Below are 21,172 nucleotides of genomic sequence, written 5' to 3'. Positions count from 1 at the left end.
CTGAGCAAAGCCCAGTTGTCTCCCTATAAAGAACTCCTGTTTTAGTTCTTAAAATAATATATGTTTTCTCCTCACCACAGGAATTGTTTAATTTCTTAGGCCTGTTAGCTTTGTTTCTCCACTTATTCCGAAGTGACATTAAGCCCAGGACTCCTGCCACGCTTAGCTCAGGGCTCAGCTCGTCGTCAGGTGTTCAGTAAATAGTAGAACATAAGTTTTGCTCTCATGTTTGCCCAGTGCCCTGGTTATTCTGTTCTCTGGTGTGAGAGTGATCTGATGCGCTCACCGTCTCTAAGAACCGATGGTTATTACCCTCCCAGAGCTTCTGCATTGATAGTTCCCAAGGCCAACCTTTTGTGGGTCTTCGGGGATCACCAAATAAAATGAAAACTCAGCCCAACATGTAAAGCTTTTCACAGTCGGGGGTGGGGAGGTGCTTTTCTAGTCTTTTCTGCCAGTGAACTTCTATTCATCCCTCAAGACCAAGTTCAACAGCCACTTCCTCTGTGAAGCCTTTTTTAAGCAGAATTCATTTCTTCCACCTTGATGTTCCCCACCATTGTGAGCACAGTTTCTTTTAACACTGGCCACATTGTGAGGGAATTTGTAGTGTCTGAGTCTACTGCCTACTAGACTGTGAGTCCTGCTGTGTCGACTAGGCACAGTGCCTGGCTTAGAGTAGACTCCAGTATATCTGTCCAAGGAGGCCATAATGGTGGCATTGGTGGCAAACAGGCATAGAGCCTTTTAGGGCCTCTCAACCCATACCTGGGGAGCTCCCACAGAATTTCTTAGTATAGTCATTGGGAATTGGAGCAGGGAATGAGGTGTTGTGTCAGTAAATCCGAATTCTATTATTTAAGAATCAATGCAAGGTGACAATCTTTTACGGTTTTTAAACCTCAGACAATAGAGGGTAGGCCTTTCCCTGTGGGAGGCTGGGGAGGGGATGGAGTCCTAGAAAAGAGGAGTGACTCTTTCTGTCTTCCGTCTCAGGGTCTTAGTTGGGCTCACTCAAATCTTGGGGGCTTACTGCAATGAAGCTCAAGATCTAGGCAACTATAAAAAAAAATAGGGAGTTCAAGGGGTTGACCATTGCCTCATCATCTCCCTCACACTGGGCTGTCACTCCTCCTTCTAATGATGCAGACCCCAGCACCTTGCCTATGGCTCTCAGACCTTTCAGTCGGCTTCTGTTCCTCCCCCTGCCAGTGTATACATTTCTGTGCCTAAGAAACTTTTTTCTGGGGCCATGGAAGACAACTCTTTCTTCCTTCATTCCTTTTTTTTTTTTTTAATAAAGATCTATTTATTTATTTATTTGAGAGAGAGCGAGCGAGCAGTTGCATGAGTGGGAGGAGAGGCACAAGGAGAGAATCTCGAGCAGACTCGCTGCTGAGCACAGAGCCCAATGGGGGAGCTCCATCTCTGGACCTACAAAATCATGACCTCAGCTGAAACCAAGAGTCGGATGCTTAACTGACTGAGCAACCCAGATGTCTGGAGGCAGCTCTTTCTATAAGCAGTAGGCCAGGGTGTCAGGGAGTCAACTCTATGGGCGCAGCCCTCCACCAGTGATTCCAGGAGTTGCTGCATAGATGCTCCAACCCCTTTCTGTCTTGGCTGGGGCTAACCCTGGTGTGCTCTTCGGATTTCCCCCTGGAGTAAGACCCTGCTGCCTACTTCCCCCTGCAGGCTGGATAATGCACAATTTCTTGGCTACCTTTCCTCACCCATATCCCTTCCCACCCTTCTTCTGCACTTTCCCGGGACCACTGCCCCAATCCAGTGCCAATTTGCGCTCCAATCCTTGTCTCAAGAGTTTGCTTCTGAGAACCCAGACCAAGAAGAAACATGGCAACCTCGGTCCCTTGATGCTCTTTCCTCCTCTTGCCATTTGGGTTCTCCTTGCTTCTAATTCTCAGTAATCTTTTTTTTTAATATATATATTTTTAATAAATTTATTTTTATTGGTTTTCAATTTGTCAACATACAGAATAACACCCAATGCTCATCCCGTCAAGTGCCTTTTTAAAAAACTCATAGCTCATAGTGTCTTTTGCTTATTTTTATTATTTATTTATTCATCTATTCATTTATTCGTTTATTTATATCTTAACAATTACTTCCACTTTCTTATAATCTGCACCACCTGCGGGTCCTCACGCCTTCCCTGTCCCCGAGCTCCCTCTTCTCAAGTCCTCTCACCTCCTACTCCCTCTGCTAACTACCTCCCTCCTCCCAAGTTCTCAGCTCAGGTCTGCCAGCAGGGGATCTGATTGGGGGGGACTCAGCAGGGGGTCTGGTTGGGGGACTCAGCAGGGGGTCTGATTGGGGGAGTCAGCAGGGGGTCTGATTGGGGGGGACTCAACAGGGGATCTGATTGGGGGACTCAGCAGGGGGTCTGATTGGGGGAGTCAGCAGGGGGTCTGATTGGGGGGACTCAACAGGGGATCTGATTGGGGGACTCAGCAGGGGGTCTGATTGGGGACTCAGCAGGGGGTCTGATTGGGGGGGACTCGGCAGGGGATCTGATTGGGGGACTCAGCAGGGGGTCTGATTTGGGGACTCAGCAGGGGGTCTGATTGGGGAACTCAGCAGGGGGTCTGATTGGGGGACTCAGCAGGGGGTCTGATGGGGGACTCAGCAGGGGGTCTGATGGGGGGGGGGACTCAGCAGGGAATCTGATTGGCGGACTCCTCCTTTTTGCCTCAGGACTTGGCCAATGCAGGGATTGGCTGCGGTGGGGTCAGCTGATCACGGTCTGTCCAATCAGCTGTGTTGAGGCAGGGGAGCTGGGACCGGAAGTGCCGGCAGGTGTCATGGCGGTCGGGGAAGAGGAAGTTATGGAAGGTTCGAGCCTCTCCCCGTAGTCATATGGGCAATGGATGTTTTCTCCTTTTACTTGGAATGTAACTTCAGCTTCCTAGGTTGTCCAGCCAAGTCACTCCAATGATGAAATTTTTTTTTTTTTGAGACTTTATGTATTTATTCATGAGAGACACAGAGAGAGGCAGGGACCCAGGCAGAGGGAGAAGCAGGCTCCATGCAGGGAGCCCGACGTGGGACTCGATCCCGGGACCCCAGGATCGCGCCCTGGGCCAAAGGCAGGCGCTAAACCACTGAGCCCCCCAGGGATCCCCCAATGCGGAAGTTCTAAAGCCACCTGGGCCTCTACCAGTTAAGACCTGGCCATCTAGGACCTGGACCTTCAGCCAAGCTGGGACAGAAACTTCCTGTATATATCGAAGCCCATGTGATTGGCAGGGTTTGTACCCCAAGGCATCTGTGCAGGGGAGAAAAACAATCTTTTTAATTTAAAAGCTTGGAAAAAAAAAAAACAGCAAAGCACCACAAAAAGAGAGAGAGAGAGAGAGAGAGAAAGAGGAAAAAAAAATAGAAAGAAAGAAAGAAAGAAGAAAAGGCCCCAGGGAATCCCGCGAGGGAGAGATAATCACTCCCTGCCTTCTCAGACTGTTCCTTCTGTGTGCGTGTGCATTTAGAGGGAAAGATTTCTTCCCCACAATAAGAGGATTGTCCTACATATGCTGCTTTTTATAACCTGCTTTTTCCCCCACCTTATCACTGAACATTTTTCCGTGTCATTAAATATGCTCGTCCGGCCTCATTTTAGTGTCAGCCTGGCCTTCAGACCCGGGCCTCGGGCCCTGCCAGCTGCCTTCCCAACGTCGCCCCTCCCCTCCAGGACCCTCAGCTGTGAAAGGCGCCGCCGCCGCAGGGGATCCGACGAGCTCCCCCTTCGCCCCCCGCAGCAACCCACCGAGGCCCACGCCCCGGCTGCCACGTGGGGCCTGGGCAGCCCCCCCCACCCCCACCCAGGCCCTCCGGGAAAGCACCAGGCCGCTCTCGGCAACTTCCTCGTTCCCCACGTGCTCTCTGCAAAGCCAGCTCAGGACGTGGGGAGCTCAAATGTCAGACAGTGGGAGCTGGAAGCCCCCGAGGGAGCCCGAGGAGCCAGGCCCAGGCGAGGGGAAGGGACGTGCCCACACCAGCCAGGGAGTGGGTGGCAAGGTGAGGGCTCCAGTCCCTGTGGCCAAGCCTCCTCTCTTCTTCCCCCTTCCCAGCGCCTGTAGGGAGCTGAGGTGCTCCCCTTCCCCCCTCTGTCCCCCGGGGCCAGGGGTGCGTGGCATTCCCCAGCCCCACGAGCTCGGCAGCTGAAACCCCAGCCCTGGGATCGACCTTGGGGAACCTGGCTCCTGCCCCCTCGCGCCCCAGCCTCCTGGATCCAGTCCTGGTTTCACATCCCTGGGTGTGGTGTGGTTAGAACAGCTGCCTTTCTGCCCCTGCCCCCCCATCCCCGGGGCCCTGGGTCTGAGTCAACATTCCACCCACAGCAGGCCTTCCTGTCTCCAGGGCCTGGGCTCCCAGACTGTCGGGAAGCCCCAGGGACCCTCCCCGGGCCTCCAGGCTGCCTGAGTCCCGGCGGGTGGCAGTGGCTGGAGCTGCCCTGGGACTCGGACACCCAGTGCTTGCCTGCTGCCCTGCCACTCGGAGATGCCCTCAGGGTGGCGACCCCCAGACCCCCACTCCCCCGCCCCCCTCAGGAGGCTCTGGTTACCAGGGAAACCTGGAAGAGGCTTTGCCCCAGCTGATGAGAGGGGTGTGCCCTTGAGGGGTCACCACGAGATGGAGGATTATCCCAGCAGCCCCAGCGGGCGGCGTGGTGGGCCCTGTGCCTGATGGCAGGAGCCTGGGGGGTGTGAGTTCAAGCAGCACCCGTGGATTTCCAGGCCCCGCCCCCCCCCTTTTTTAAGATTTTATTTATTTATTCATGAGAGACAGAGATAGGCAGAGGGAGAAGCAGGCTCCATGCAGGCAGCCCGACGTGGGACCCCATCCTGGGTCTCCAGGATCAGGCCCTGGGCCGAAGGCGGCGCTAAACCGCTGAGCCGCCCAGGCTGCCCCCTCGTCCCCCCTTTAGGGATCTTGAGCCCCACCCTCGGGAGCCTCCTCGGGGCCCTGGCTGAAGGCCGAGCGGGGACCGATGTCTCTCGGGACAGCCACGGCTGTGGCCTCCCACCCCCGCCCTGCTCTAGAGACGCCCGCTGCTGTTACCCCGTGGCCTAGGTGCTGCCGTCTCTCTTGGGGGGAAGCACTTGGTGGGATAGGAGCTTTCTGCGAGTTTAGACCCCTTAGCTTTTTTTTTTCTTTTTTCTTTTTCTTTCTTTTTTTTTTTTGCTTAAAGCACATGCTGCCTTCTTTCATCTTCAATCCCCTTGATTCCCCTGCATGTTTTCTTACATGGCGAGCACGATCAAAAAATAAACTAAAATAAAATTCCTGGTGGCCACTTTATTCGCTAAGCACTAACCCAGTTTTCTGATCTTCTATCAATCAGACAAGAGAAGTGAGGCGACGACTGGCCCCGGGGAAAGGACAGATGGGCATCCTCTCCGGTGGAAAGCTCGGGCGGGGATCCTTCCCGATTTCCCCGATCGGATGCCAAGCTCCAGGCCCACCCGTCCTCCACCCAGGCGTCCGTCCCTGCGGCAGGAGCCCCTTGCTGAGTCTCACACCCAGGCTCCGGGCCCAGAAACTGGAACGCTTCCTCTGCAATCCTTGTAAGTGTATCCAGGCCGCCGTGATTCCACTCGGCCAAAGACCATATCCGTTTCCACCACAGCGAGCCGAAAGGTAGACTGCACCTGCCCCACGGTGGGGAAAGGAGAGGGGCGCCTCTCGAGGAAGGGGATGCCTCCCGCCGGGCCTGGGGCACCTGATCTGGGGCAGGGGCAAGCCGGTTTCCTTTTTTTTTTTTTTTTTTTTTTTTAAGATTTTATTTATTCACGAGAGACACAGAGAGAGGCAGAGACACAGGCAGAGGGAGAAGCAGGCTCCCTGAGGGGAGCCCAATGTGGAACTCGATCCCAGGACCCCAGGATCCCAGGATCACAACCTGAGCCAAAGGCAGATACTCAAGCACTGAGCCACCCAGATACCCCAGTGGCAAGCTGTTTTTTTTTTTTAAATTGGAGTTCGATTTGCCAACATATAGCACAACACCCAGTGCTCATCCCATCAAGTGTCCCCCTTGGTGCCCTGTCACCCAGTCACCCCAACCCCCCGCCCATCTCCCCTTCCACTATCCCTTGTTCGCTTCCCAAAGTTAGGTGTCTCTCATGATCTGTCACCCTCACTGATATTTCCCACTCATTTTCTCTCCTTTCCCCTTTATTCCCTTGCACTATTTTTTATATTCCCCAAGTGAATGAGACCATATAATGTTTGTCCTTCTCCGACTGACTCACTTCACTCAGCATAATCCTCTCCAGTTCCATCCACGTCGAAGCAAATGGTGGGTATTTGTCGTTTCTGATGCCTGAGGAATATTCCACGGTATACACAGACCACAGCTTCTCTATCCATCATCTGTGGATGGACACCGAGGCTCCTCCCACGGTGTGGCTATTGTGGACATGGCTGCTGTGAACATCGGGGTGCAGGTGCCCTTTCACGTCACTGCATCTGTATCTTTGGGGTAAATCCCCAGCAGTGCAATTGCTGGGTCGTAGGGCAGCTCTATTTCTAACTCTTTGAGGAGCCTCCACACAGTTTCCCAGAGTGGCTGCACCAGCTTGTGTTCCCACCAACAGTGCAAGAGGCTCCCCTTTCTCCACATCCTCGCCAACATGTGTTGTTTCCTGTCTTGTTCATTTTCTCCATTCTCACCAGTGTGAGGCGGGATCTCATTGTGGTTTTGATTGGTATTTCCCTGGTGGCAGGTGATGGGGAACATTTTCTCATGTGCTTGTTGGTCATGTCTAGGTCTTCCTCTGTGAGATTTGTGTTCTTGTCTTTGGGGCAAGCTGTTCTGACCTTGGCTGCCAAGCAAAAGCAGGGAAAGTCAGAGAGGGTGGAGAGCAAGGGATGGGGGATGTGGGGGCGGTGAATGAGGAGACAGAAGAGGGGGTACACTGGACAGCTAAGCCCCACATTCACCAGTCCTGCTGCCCGAGTGGGAAGTGGCCAGGGGAGGAGCAGGCACTGCTGAGGACAGCGCTGCCCAGCTCTACCTACGCAGGAGGGCAAGAGGCCATGGGGCCAATTTTCCGGACAGGACCAGCAGGGTCATTTGCAAGCGCCAGTGCAAAACGAAAGTGCAGATTTGTGCAAAACCGGTTAAGAACCTCAAGGTGGAGGCTGCAGAGCATTCACGCAAGGGCAGGGCCCCGGCAGGTGTGTAGGTTGCCTGCCCTGGAGCCCACCTGGATTCCCGGGCTGGGACGGGTGCTGCGGAGCTGGGGGGTCACAGGCTGAGCGCGTGAGAAGCAGCGGATGGTGATCAGAAACACATCGGGGGAGGGACACCATAGGATTAAGCCCAGGGATGGACCTTACATCAGTAACAGCTAATTATTGAGCACCTCCTGTATACCAGGCTTTCTTCTAAGTCTATGTCATCCCGGTCAACCTCAGGACAACTGTAGGGGGCGAGTACTAGCATCATCATCATTACCACGTCCCAGACGAGAATGCCCGGGCGCTGAGAGGTCAGGTAAGGTCCCGCAACCTTTGTGACCCTTCCTCAACAGACAGGCGGAGTAATTTGCCCCAAGGCATAAAGCTCCTACACTGGAGATGGGTTTGAGCACAGGCCCAGGGCCTGGGCCCGGAGCCACTTGACAGAGCGCATCTCAGCAAAGGAAAGCTTCCTCACAAGGAGCCGTCTTACTGTAGCCAGGAATGTTCTAACTGAGCTATTCAGAGATGCATGGGCTGGAGAATTTGGAAATAGGCGGGAGGGCCCTTCATAGAGGGGAACCCAGCATTGCTGCAGAGCCGGGTTCACTACCAACCCGAACAGCAAGAGTCGTGGCTCTCTCGCTGGTTGGGATGGGACTCGGCTAAGTGCAGTCCAAGTGTCATGAGATCCTAGGAGGCCAGTAGCTGGTGCCCGTTACACAGAGAAGGAGAGAAGAACAAGATCGTGGAGCTTGGAGCTGGCACTCCTCAGTCAAGGAGACAGAACTTGAACCCAGGTCCATCTGCTTCCAACAGCCATTCCAGACGGGCTGACTCTGGGGGTCCCTCTCACCCCAAGATGCTATAATTCCAAATCTCCACAGGGATATGATACTGTATCTGCCCATGCGACTTCACTTGAGCTTGTGTTAATATTTTTACAGAGAGTTTGGAGATTGCTGGGGGGCCCGGGAATCTGTTCCCTGTCTTGAATCAGTCTTCTGGAATGTTGGCCCAGACTCTGGCCAGGCCGTTCTGACTCTTTCTCCCTTGAATTTGACAATCTGGGTTTTATGTAAGTGCTGGTGAAGGCCCATGCTTCTGATTTCATCTGTATTTAAACAGACAGCCTTATGAGTCCTGGCATGACGTCCAGAAAAGCCTGTGGGCTCTCACCTTCTCTGAGCCGGGAGGTCTGTGGTGGCCCCGGCACTCAGACTGAACCCCAAGATTCCACCCTTGAAGTTGTGGGCGAAAGCCACAGGTTCACAGCGCTCTGGGTTAGGAATAAAGTCAGAGCCTTCTCCAGATTTCTCTCTCCGCTTCCAAACCAGACCCTTAGGCTTCGGTCATCTGGCTCCAACACCACACAGACCAGCAGATCCCTCAGGATCTGACCCCAAACACACACGCCAAGATATAGCTCCCCTGTTCCCATCCAGCTTCGCGGTTCTTCCAGGAATTTGCCATCTGCATTAGCTTCCTGGAGCTGCCGTCGCACGGGACAACCAAGCGGGTGGCTTTTTAAAACAAGAGAAATGTAGTCTCTCTCAGTGCTGGAGGCCAGAAGCCCAAAGTCGAGGTGTCCACAGGGCCATGCTGTCTCTCAAGGCTCGGGAAGGGAATCTGCTCACGCCTTCCTCCTAGCTGCTGTCAGAGATCCGTAGTATTCCTTGGCTTGTAGACACATCTCTTCCATCTCTGCCTTGTGGTCACATGGGGTGGGTTCACTCTGTTCACCGCTCTCTCTGTGTCTCTTATCCTCTTACATGGACACCGGTCATACCGGGGGAGGATCTACCCTAATCGCACGTGACCTCATCTTACCTTGATTACAAACGAGACCCTGTTATCAAGGTCACAATTACAAGTACTGGAAGTTAGCGCTTCAACATATCTTTTCGGGGGACACCACTCAACCCACAGTACCACCCAAACCTCCATCAGCATCCTGCTAGGGACACTTGATAGACTGTTTCCGGTGTGTTGACTCCATTCGTCATGTGAGCCTCACCTTGATCGTATGAAGTAGGTCCTACTTCCCCCACTGCAGATGAGAAAACAGACGGTCAGAGAGGTTACACAGGTCGCTCAAAGTCACATGCAGCTGCCAAGCGCGGGCCTGAGCCCCACATCCCAGGACAGTCAGCAGCACTGTTCTCAGCATGCGGTGAGCAGGAAAAAAGAAGTCTGAGCCCACCTGTTGGGACCAGGGCACTCCGAAACAACTGGGCAGTTCTGCAAAGGGACTCGCAGGTTCTGTGCCAGACAGCCTGGCTTCAGACTTCTTCCTTCATGTTAGATCATTTCTCTGAAACCCAGTTTCTTCACCCGTAAGCGAAGGGCATGGAGGCCACCTTCCTTCTCTCAAAGAATGGCTGGGAGGGTCAATACCCGGCCTTGAGCTGGCCCCTCAGAAGCTCCGTGAACAAGGGCTATAAACTCCCCTCCACCCGGCCTGCACTTCCTTTAGCTCCTGGCCCCAATGCCACCTCATCAGAGGCTTCCCTGGTCATGGTATCTAAACCGGCGCCGTGCACACTGCTGTGCCCTTGATCTCATTACACAGATTTCTGACTACTTGACACATTCATTGCTTTGTGGTCTATCTTACCTACTTCCAAACGTGCACTTTGAGGGAGCAAGGGCTTCGTCTATTCTGTTCCCCCCATTGCAGCCCCAGTGCCTACAACGGTGCCAGATGCACAGCAGGCACTCATTAGTATTCATCAACTGAATAAACAGAGTAGCCTGATGTCAAGTGGCGGTTCCTCCTCACGGTCGGAGTGGGAAGGGTTTTTCCACCGGAACTAAGCTCTGCGAAAGCAAGAGATCATGGCCATCTGATTCATTGCTCCATTGCCAGCGCCTGGCACAAAACAAGGTGCTCAATAAACATCTGTTAAATGGATGGCTGGGGAAAAGGCTGCTGGGGAGGTGGAGACCCCACGGTGCCCTGCTCTGGGAAACAAACAGCCAGGGAAGGCCTTGGCTGTGCCTGACCCGGACCTTCGAGGATTCCGGAAGGTGGGAAAAGGAAAGGGTGGCTTTCTAAGCTCAGAGAGACAGACCTGGGCTGTGCGGGCAGGTGGGGTGACAATGAGCAAGGCTTGTTTGCGACCTGAGGAGGGCTGCCTCCTTTGAACAAGGTTGGCATCAGAGGCAAAGAGGCAGGTTGGTTGCCTCTGATTATGAGTTGCTTAAATGCGGGGTGAAGTGGAACGCAGGGTTCCTTCCCAGCCGTATGCATCAGGGACTCCACTAATACCCCCCTAAGAAACAAATGATTTAAAGTGTGGAATGATAAGAGCTATTGAGTTTAGCTTGTCTCTCCCTCCCCCCAGTATCACTCGTGATCTCAGACTCCACGAAGGCCAGGGCACGTCTCGAAATAACTTCTCAGGCAATTAAACCACATCCAATTTTATAAGTCTGAATATGTCAGAGGATCCTGTTACCTCCATCTTCGGGCCCGGAGGCCAACATTTTCTCATCAAATCTAACGGGCTTGTAAGAGGAGCTGACATCTGGGTGATAGAGCAGACGTGCCGTCTCTCTGCTCTCTCTGCTCTCGTCTCTGATTTCTGGTTGCCGAGCAGCTGAGATCTGACTCTCTGGGGGTGCTGGGGTTTCAGGGGCAGGGGGAAGGAAGGTCCCTCTCCTCCAGCACCACCAGGATGCCAGGGATTCCTTGAATGCAGGTCAACACCTTCCATTTCATTGCAGGAGGATAAGCCTAAAATTCAAAGCACCCCGGGAGAAGCAATAGATTGGTTGGAATTAATACCAGAGTGCAAATGGCTAGCGCAGACCTTTGGTCCCTGGAGGGCCGATTTGAAAAAGCCAGGAGAGGAGAGGTGGTGTGGGGGAAATGAGTGGACTTCATACCAGCCCAGTTCTTCCTCTTACTACCCGTGGGACTTTGAACAAGTTAATTAACCTCTCATCTGTAAAAGTGCAGGAGCTCTGCTTCAGCCGGACTCAGCTGGCTACAGCTCCCTCTGTTTGCCAATCCCCACCCCCCAGCCCCGTGCCATTTCTCAGGGACCTTTCAGTCCAGAAAGGTCCTCTCCCTTTTTTCCACCTGACTCCTTCTCCTCTTTCTGCTTCCCTGGACGTCTGCCTGGGGTTGGAGGGCCAGCTGTGTGTTCACATGGTAAACTCAGCAGTCTCGACAGCCCCCTCCCCGCCTCATACACAGCAGACAGGGAGAACCTGGGGAAGCCGGGGCTGTTTCTTCTTCTCCTCCAGGTCACGATTAGGGACTGAGCGATTGTTTCTTCAATAAGCGAGAATGACCTTTGTTAACAAAATGTTTCCAAAACATGGAAATAAAGCCAGAAAATGACTGCATGCCCTTTCAATGTCGTGCTGGAGCATCCGGGCTCACCAAGGATGATTTAAGTCTCTGGGAAAACTTGCCCATATTTGACTTTGCTGTTTGCTATTGAATAGAGCCAGGGCGCTAAGTGTTGTGTGTTAACTTGCAGAGTTTTGCCCCGTAGAGATGATCGTGGAAAATGATTTCTTCCTGGTAGAAAAGACAACCTATGACTTCGTGGCCATGCAGAGTATTAACCATTTGTACCTAACTCGATGATCCTATTCTACATTCTTTTTCTTTCTTTTTTCTTGCCTACAAATACCTCAGTCTGTGAATCAGCTTCATCATCATACTGGTTCCCTCAGTACTTAAATGGGTTCAATAAGACTTTGACTTATGTTCATTCTATATTTTATAAGAGCCCTTTTCTTTAAGAGCCATGTTTTTAAGTACTTGAAAATCATATTTTGACATCTTGCAGGAATTTTGAGAGGTCTAAATAATAGCAGCCCCCAACTGTTCTGTTTTGTTAGAGCTAAACATTGTGGGGCACCTGGGTGACTCAGTGGTTGAGCATCTGCCTTTGGCTCAGGGCATGATCCTGGGGTCCTGGGATTAAGTCCTACATCAGGCTCCTGGCAGTGAGCCTGCTTCTCCCTCTGCCTGTGTCTCAGCCTCTCTCTCTGTGGCTCTCATGAAAAAGTAAATAAAATATTTAAAAAAAAAAGAGCTAAGCATTGTGCCAATGCTTTATATCTTTCATCTCATTTAAGCCTCACCATCTTATAAAGCAGATCTTTATTTTATCAGTGAAGAATCTAACGCTCAGACGATTCATAAGCTTGGCAAAGCCAGGGACACACACGGTGTGCCAAGACCTCTACCTGCCCTTTGTTTAATCCTCACGATGACCCTGTGACCCAGGCATCATAATACCCACTTTGTCTATGAGAACACTAAGGTTTAGTTACCTGCCCAAGCCATCACCGTGTGTAAATGGCTAAGACAAGATTAGAAATCTGACACTTATATACCACTCTGAATTTTTTCTTCAGTGACCCAGATACTTAGCTTATGGGAAAGTCCACGATGCCTAGCACATTACACAAAATGTTAGTTTCGCTTCTGTCAGGGAAGTTTGGTGGTGAGGAGGTGGGATTGACAGGGGTAAATTGCCTCGTGAAATTGTAACCATTTCCCCCTTCTTCTGTAATGTAGATTCCACCATTTTTAGCTGGGCCCTAAATCAAGATGATGTTTCCCAGCCTGCCTGGCAGGTGCACGTGGCCATGTGATTAAGTGAGAAGAAAGTGAAATTGTCCTATGGCTCTTTTTAGGAACCTTCCTTAAAAGATGGTGAATGAGCACCTTTTTCTGTATGCCTTCCTCCATCTACCTGCCAGTAACATGAGCGTGATGTCTAGAGCGCCAGCTGTGGTCTTGTGCCACGGGGATGATCCTGGCCCTGGATCCTATTCTACATTCTTTTTCTTTCTTTTTTCTTGCCTACAAATACCTCAGTCTGTGAATCAGCTTCATCATCATACTTAAATGGGTTCAATAAGACTTTGACTTATGTTCATTCTATATTTTATAAGAGCCCTTTTTAAGAGAAGTTTAAGGGATAAACTGAAAAGAAGCATGAGTCCCTGGGGGCTGGGCCAAGTACCACACAAACCCTGGGCTTCCGGCCTCCCAGCTTTCACATGAGAGAGAAAGGACCAGTTGTATGATGCAAGCCGCTACTTTTTTGGATCTCTGTTGCTTTCAGCCAAATGCAGTCCTAACTGATATGGCACAAAGGAGGAAGATGGAGTCTCCGGGGCAAGGTTGGCCTTCTTCACAGAAGGGCCCGGGGATGGCCTTGATTCGAAGAACCAACCAGAAAGGCCCTGGAGAGCCCGGCAGTTGGAACTGTTGGGGAGACAGATGTTGAATGGGTTCTATCAGCCATGACTCGCCCTGACTTGCATCATTACACCTTCTTTCGGGTCTGCCCTGCCCACTGAGTTTACGGCAATAATAGGAGCTGCCTGCCAAGACATCATGGTTCCACACATGGGGGATCCCCAATCTCCCCTCTTTTCGGTACAAAGAAATGGTGTGTCACCAAAACCGTAATGAGAAAATCTGTCAAGCAGAGTTCACTTCTCAGGGAGCACGTGGAGCAAATACCTTCCATCCTGCCCTGCTGGGCTTTGTCCCTCCGCCGTGCAAGAATGGAACACGTCGATCTCTTCAACACAGACTGACAAGGCAAGGTGCAGAGCCCCTGAACTGGCTGGAAATTTAAAATCAGCTTCACCCTCTCCTGAGCCTCTGGAGAAGGGGAAGGATAGGCATCCCCTGCAGATGTAGTGCACACTTCAGAGGTCCGGGTGATGACATCAGTTGGTGGTGTGTGTGTGTGTGTGTGTGTGTGTGCATGCTACACACGTGTACTTTGAGACTGCTTTTTTTTAAAAAAAAAACATTTTATTTATTTATTTATTCATGAGAGACAGAGAGAGGCAGAGACACAGGCAGAGGGAGAAGCAGGCTCCCTGCGGGGAGCCCGATACGGGACTTGATCCCAGGACCCCAGGATCACACCCTGAGCCGAAGGCAGATGCTGGACCACTGAGCCACCCCAGCGCCCCATGACTCTGAACGAAGACACCAACAGAGGTGTTGTTCCCCGCCAGGACTGTATCAGCCTCTGCTGCCAGGTGCCCTCTCCTGGGGTCTGGCTGCCTTGAGTTAGTGTCCTGCTATGTGATCTTGGATACAATGTTGTATGCCTCAGTTTCCCAGCAGCAAAATAGAATTTATGACAGTCCCCATGTCCACAGGCTATTATAAAGACTGGATGATATATTCCAGGTAACGCTTTGAGATGCCCAGCATGTCGTAAGTACTCAACAAATGGTGCTCGTTGTTATTGTCATGGAGTAATAATAATGTACGTTAATGCTTCCAACTCCCCCCATGTGCTAGACATTGTGCTGAATCTGCCACACATATAAATTCTTTGTCCTTACACCTCTGAGGCTACTACTGTTACCTCGCGTTTTATTGGTAAGCAGACTGACACACATTTGAGGCCCAAACCCAGGCTTCTGCTCCATTCCCATGAAAAAGGAGAAAAGGAGGGGATCCTGACTCCTTACTGACTGCTGGCCTCATCTTAGCCCAGCGTTCTCGGTGCCTTCCCACCTCAGGCTTTTGAGGCTGCCGTGTTGCCCTGCCTTGTCTCCCCAGATCCATGTCGGCTCTCTGGGCACCTTGTCAGCCCTTGTCAACCCCCCATTTCTCTGTCACACAGTCTGCTGCTTCCATATATTCTCTGGTTCCTTTGGTAAGGATTTATTTTATTTAAAGATTATTCTTGGAGAGAGAGAGAGCGAGCATGAGCAGGGGGAGGGGCAGAGGGAGAGGGAGAAGCAGACTCCTGGCTGAGCAGGGAGCCCAATGTGGGGCGCGATCCCAGGACCCGGAGATCATGACCTGAGCTGAAGGCAGCTGCCTAACTGACTGAGCCACCCAGGTGCCCTAGCAAGGATTTATTTATTCCATGGTTTCCTTGTTTTCTCTCTTTCTGCAGACTAGATGCAAGCTCCCGGCAGGCAGGCCACATGCCCCCCGACGACAGGGATGCCCAGCACACAGGGAGCATGCCATAAACATTGAACACTCCTCAGGCTTCAGTAGAAGTAAGAGAAGGGATCCCCCGTCAGATGTCGCATGCCTCCAAAGAGCCCTGCGTGCACTGGGAGCTCTCCCATGATGTGCAGAGCTTGCGGCCTGCCTGGCCCCATTCCACGCACCTGACGTCATCTCACCACCACCTACTGGGATGCGTCCTCGAGGATCTGTGAAGGCCCCCGGAACAAAAGCTCACAGACGGGGGGGGGGGGGGTAGGGGTGCCTCAACAACAGAAATGTATTTTCTTGGGGATCCCTGGGGGCTCAGGGGTTTGGCACCTGCCTTTGGCCCGGTCTTGGAGACCGGGATCAAGTCCCACGTCGGGCTTCTCGCATGGAGCCTGCTTCTCCCTCCTCTCTATGTCTCTGCCTCCTCTCTCTTTCTCTCTCTTTCTCTATCATAAATAAATAAATAAATCTTTAAAAAAGAAAAAAAGAAATATATTTTCTCCCAGTTCTGGTGGCTGGAAGTCCATGTCGGGTGTACGCAGGATTGATCTCTTCGGAGGCCTCTCTCCTTGGCTTGTAGATGGCCTCTCTGTCGTGTCTTCACATGGCCTTCCCTCGGTGTGTGTGTCCTAATTTCCTCCTCCTATGGGACACTGGTCCTATTGAAGGAGCGTCTACCCCAATGACCTTGTTTTACCTCATTTAGCTCTTTTTTTTTTAAGGTTTTATTTATTTATTCACAAGAGATAGAGAGAGAGAGAGAGGCAGAGACACAGGAGAGGGAGAAGCAGGCCCCATGCAGGGAGCCTGATGTGGGACTCGATCCCGGGTCTCCAGGATCAGGCCCTGAGCCCAAGGCAGACAGACACCCAACCGCTGAGGCACCCAGGCATCCCTCAATTACCTCTTTAAAGACCCTGTCCCCAAACAGTCACATTGTGAAGTACTGAGGGCTCAGATGTAAAGATTTGAGTTTGGGGGAGGGCAGCACCATTCAGCCCATCACAGGGTAGGAGCTGTTATGATCCCATTTTCCAGTTGAGGAAACTGAGGCACAGGGAGACTGGGTAAGTCACCCAGGCGCACAGCTGACAGAGGGCAGAATTTGAGCCATCATCGCCTGACTCTGCGAGCTGACCACGGAAATGCTGTCGCTACCCGCCCCCCAGCCTGCAGAGGTGGTGTCTGGCCTGGCCTCTCTCCACCTTCCTCCAGGGGTGAAACAAATTGCCCAAGGCCACTTAGCTGACAGGTGGCAGAGTGAGAAACCAACCCAGGTGTCCTGGCTCAGGGCCTAACTTCCTTCCACGGCCCCACCCCTGCCTCCCTAAGCCAGCTGCTTCTATAGGAAAAGGGGGCTAGGAATTGGTCCCAAGAGGTCAAGGGCGGGTTTCAGAAGACACTGGCATTATAGGGAGACTCATGAAAACGTGGTTCCCTCCAGCGCGTCCGACAGGAGCCTTTTAGGAATGACTCCTACGGTTCGGAACTGCCCCAGGCAAGGCTGGGGAGAGGACGCAGGGCTGGCCTCCCTCCTAGGTTCCCCCACCACCCGCTGCAGCGCCCCTCCCTTGCAGCGGCAGGAGCTGCCAGAATAAAACACTAGCACGGTCTGGTTCTGGACGATGACTGTGTGCGAAGCATTTTTATGCATTCATTTCTTTAATCCGCTCAAGGACTCTACAGGTCAGGGGACGGCGTTATCATGGTCCCTATTTTGTACAGGATGAAATCAGGGCCCAGCAGGTGCCCCGAGTCCCCTAGGGAGGACTTGGTGGAGGCTGAGTGTAAAGCCGGGCAGCCGGCTCCCAGCCTCAGCCTAGGTCCCCTCCTTCACCCCGTGGGCCTGGCAGCTGCCGGGGAGTTGGGGCTACCCCTCCTCAGCTACTCCTTCACCCCTTCACCTGTCACTCACCCACTGAGAACTTCCGGCACCTCCTCTGTGCGTCCAGGCCAGCACTGGGTTCCTCCTCCTGGGGCTCCAGGCCTGGGGGCCGAGATCCCTTAAAGAGACCGTATGGACCCTGTAGAACAGGAGTGTGTCCCAGAGCTCCGGGGCAAAGGGGGGCATTGACGGTCTGGGGAAGTCAAAGGAGCCTGGATATGGGGCCGTGATGACGTGCTGGGTCTGGAAGGAAGAGTTTGCTGGGCAGAGAAAGGGATGTCACCTGGTGTGTGTGGAGTCGGGGGTAGGGTGGGTGGGAGGAGAGTCCAGAGGTGGAGCTGGGGGTGCCATGCTAAGAAGGGGGGTGCATCTGGGAGGCCGTGGCATTTTAAGGCCCCTGTGAGATGTGAAGCAACTCGGTTTTCCAGCTCTGCAGTAGCTGCTCATCCTACTTAGGCTAAAATCCCAAGTCCCTCCACCCCCCACCCTCGTGGCCTGCAAAGCTGTAGGGGCCTCGGCCTCCCCTCCCACCTGTCGGTGTCCCTCCCCCGCCCCAACTGCCTTCCTGCTCTTCCCCAACAGGCCAAGCATGTGACCTAGATGCTCCCTCTACCCGGCCCTCCCCTCCGCCCCCTCCCCTCCCCTCCCCTCCAGCACGCTTCTGTTTAATCGGCTAATTGCATTCAGCCGAGCTGTAGCGTGGCTCTCAATAAAGTCTTGTTAAATGAATGAATGAGCTCTACTTTATTATATCCCAATTCATTAAAAGTAAGTATACAGACAGCTCTCAGCTGTCCAATTGTGCTGAACAATTAACCAGGACACACTGCTCCCCTTCGGGCTGCCCAGATCACCCCATTAACTCTGGGCTCTTCCCGGGGGTTGCGGCACCACCTCCGCTGCCGTCCAAGGGGGGCCGCTGAGCAACGGAGCAGCGCTCAGCCCGCGGCTGCCTCTAACCACCCTCCTGCCACAGACGCGGCTCAGCAGCGGAAAAGAAGCCGTGAAATTGCCTGAATGGAGAAGCTGTCGGGGAAGTAAAAGGGGCCTGTCAAAACCCTACGTTGCCCCCAGAGACAAAAGGCAATTCCTTCTAGCACCTTCCAGCAGGTTCCTGCCGCTGGAAAGGGATGGGCAGGGGGAGAGGGAAGCCTCTCCCACTCCCGGGTCCTACCTGCATCTCTTTCCCTCTGGCAGGGAGGAGGAAGGGGGGAGTCACGGGACTGCTGAGGGACGCGGCCCCTCTTAGGCGCGGGGGACGTTGCCGATGGTCCCAATAGCAATCAAGTCTTTGACGGGAAAGACACGCACGGAAATCCCATTCCCCTCCCTGGAAGGACAGTGGCAAAGGAAGTTGTTTCCGCCTCTGCGAATCCGTCCATCCCTGGACGACGGCAGGAGAGGACTGTGGGCTCCCAAACCTGGCTCAAGTCTCCTTCTCCCAGTATTAGTATTATTCTTTCCTGTTGGGTGACAGCTCGGGCTGATTATGCATCAGTCAGGGCCCCTTCCAGCAGGTGCAGCTGACCCCGTCCCCACCGCAGAGCTGTCTTAACAAACCGGGTGGAACGGAATCCTGGGGAGGACATCGGGGCTTGGTGGACCCCGAAACAGCCGCCGTGTCTTCCCGGGCAAGGAGATGAGAAAGAAGGCGGACGGGCTCTAAGTGTTGAGTGTGAGCCAACAACTGGTTGTGAAATTGTGATTTAGAGATGGGGGGGGGGGCACACTCTGGGAAGCAGGTGGCTTTTGCACCGCAGGAGACAGATTCTTCTCGTAGCAAAGGCTCTCCTGGCTCCCGGAGACGCTGCAGGTGAAACCCGGGGCCAGGTTTCCGGGGATGCTGCGCCCCGGAGCGCCCGGGGGCCGGAGGGCTGGCTGGCGGCTCCTCGGGCTCTCCGGGCAATGGCCCCGGAGGTTTACTCCCGCAAGCCCGCAGGGCACAGCGACGCCCCGGTGTTGGCTAATGGGCCGCTGCGGCCTGGTCCTTGGGGGGGCGGGGGGGGGCTTGCAATCGGCCCGCGGGGGCGCGCCCGGCCACGGCTCCGTTCGGCCACTAGATGGCGCCAGCAGCCTGCCGGCCGGGCCGCGGGGGGCCGAGGAGCCCCGGAGCTGCAAGGCCCCGCTTCCTCCGCAGGCTGCGGCGCCCCGGGCGAGGCGTGCGTGGCTTCCAGGTGCTTCTTGCCAGGGAGGATGGGTGTCCTCTGCCCTCCCCCGGCTCCCAGACGTCTTCCCTGCAAGAAAGTCTCCCCTCCGCTCCGGCAGACACTGCCTGGGGCCCCCTAGTGCATACTCTTCCCCGCCTGGGGCGCTGGGCAGCCCTGGGGGTCCCACCCGTGGGGCAGGGACGGGCACCAGGGGCCCCGTGGAAGGCTCAAGCGGGGCTGCGGTTCGAATCCGTAGGGTGAAGGCTGTGCCTGGTTTCAGACATTATCCCCCAGACCTGGGAGGCGGCCCCAGGCCCAACGAGGGGTGCAGACTTATTCCTACAGGACCTCAAGTTCCAACAGTCGCTGTGTCACGCTGCCATCCTCCGTCTGTACCAGGACTCTCTGATTTTCTGTTTACTCTTTTATCCTCATTCTCCATGGGCGATGGTGGCGTTTCACAGATATCCTCGAATTCACATGATCCGTGGAAAACATGTGTTCTCGAACATGTACGTATGTGTGCATGTACACTCTGGGGAGGAATATCCTTAGCGTGTGCACACACATGCATGCATGCGCACACGCCCCTGATCCAACAACACTGTGTATTAGAAATCCAAAGCTTGGGGAGGAGCTCTTTGTCTCAAAGAGCTCAAGGGGTTCACATTAGGGTGGGTGAGAATGTGGCCTCCATACCAGGTATCTTGATTCACAGGCCGGTCTTTCCACCAGAACATATATTTTTACGTTTTTTAATTCACATAAATGATTTATTAGGATCTAAGAGGAAAATCGAGGGCAGCCCGGGTGGCCCAGCAGTTTAGCATCTGCCTTCAGCCCAGGGCGTGATCCTGGAGACACGGGATCGAGTCCCACATCTTTCCTCTGTCTGTGTCTCTGCCTCTCTCTCTGTGTGTGTCTCTTATGAATAAATAAATGAAATCTTAAAAAAAAAAAAAAAAAGAGGAACATTGGAAACCAACCTAGGTCTTTCACACAGAGGGGATTTAATACAGGGAATTGATTTGACCAGTGACAAGAGGAGAGACAGAGAAGATAAACATGGCAACCAGGGGACCCAGGGATTATCCACCACAGGAAATCACCACTGCCAGGCTGACAGCACAAAGGATGGTGGTGCTCTGGAGCCTGGGCTTTTAGCTGGGCCCTGAGTGAGGACTGCCTGGAGGTTGTGAAACAGTGGAGGAGGGACCATCCGGAAGGAGCTGGAACCACAGAAAAGGCACAGGGGCTGTGGGAGACACCACAGGAAACAGAGGGGGAACACCCTGGCTCTCCCTTCCTCTACCCACCGCCCCCTCATCTTCTACCAGAGTTTCCTATTGCCTGAACTGACCTGGAAGCCAGAGGCAAACGAGCCTGGAAACTGTCGATCCCTGTGACACAGAGGAGCCCAGCGAAGGGCTGAGATGGACTGAGAACAAGCTGGCAGTTCCTGAGCAGAATAGTGGGGTCCTGAAGACTTTGGGGGGGGTGTGTGCACATGTGCTTAGCATATTCAGGTGAAGTGTAGGCTTCCTGTCTCAAATCTCAGCTCCAGGTAGCAGCCATATAGCAGACCAAGTCCTGACCTCCTCTGTGCCCCTGTGCATTGGGGACATCAAGGATGTAATATTGACTTCCTGGGATTTGCAAGGACTGAGCAAGTTAGTCCGAGTCAAGTACTTGGAGTGCTGCCTGGCACCGAGTCAGCCTTCAGTCTCAGTGCGTGTGCATCCAGTTTGCTGCACGTGCTTCCACGGCACGTGCTCACCATATTTCATTTCTCCAGGGAAGCCTGAGACCACGCCGATCGTCTGTCCACTCTCATTCGGGATGGCAAGGAGTAGCGGGTATGTGTTGAATTAAGGAAAGACTATATTTCAGGAAAAAAAAGAAATCAGAGGGCTGCATGTAAGTGCTGCGTGAGAGGGGGGTGAAATCCGGGATGGCACCTTTAGGGTCAGCTTAAAAGCA

At 53.4% G+C, this 21,172-nt stretch overlaps 1 long non-coding RNA gene across 1 annotated transcript; it reads left to right on the top strand.

The window, feature by feature from the left end:
• The first annotated feature begins 2,715 nt into the window (after positions 1–2,715).
• Positions 2,716–15,104, top strand: LOC118354297 (uncharacterized). Its single transcript, XR_004814562.2, has 3 exons — positions 2,716–4,032; positions 5,360–5,655; positions 12,746–15,104. It is a non-coding gene; the product is annotated as an uncharacterized LOC118354297 (long non-coding RNA).
• Positions 15,105–21,172: the final 6,068 nt, after the last annotated feature.

This window comes from Canis lupus, chromosome 3 (genome assembly GCF_003254725.2).
Source record: "Canis lupus dingo isolate Sandy chromosome 3, ASM325472v2, whole genome shotgun sequence".
In the NCBI taxonomy this organism is placed as follows: Eukaryota; Metazoa; Chordata; class Mammalia; order Carnivora; family Canidae; genus Canis; species Canis lupus.
The sequence above is the reverse complement of the archived record's forward strand: the minus strand, read 5'-3'. Positions and strand labels throughout refer to the sequence as shown.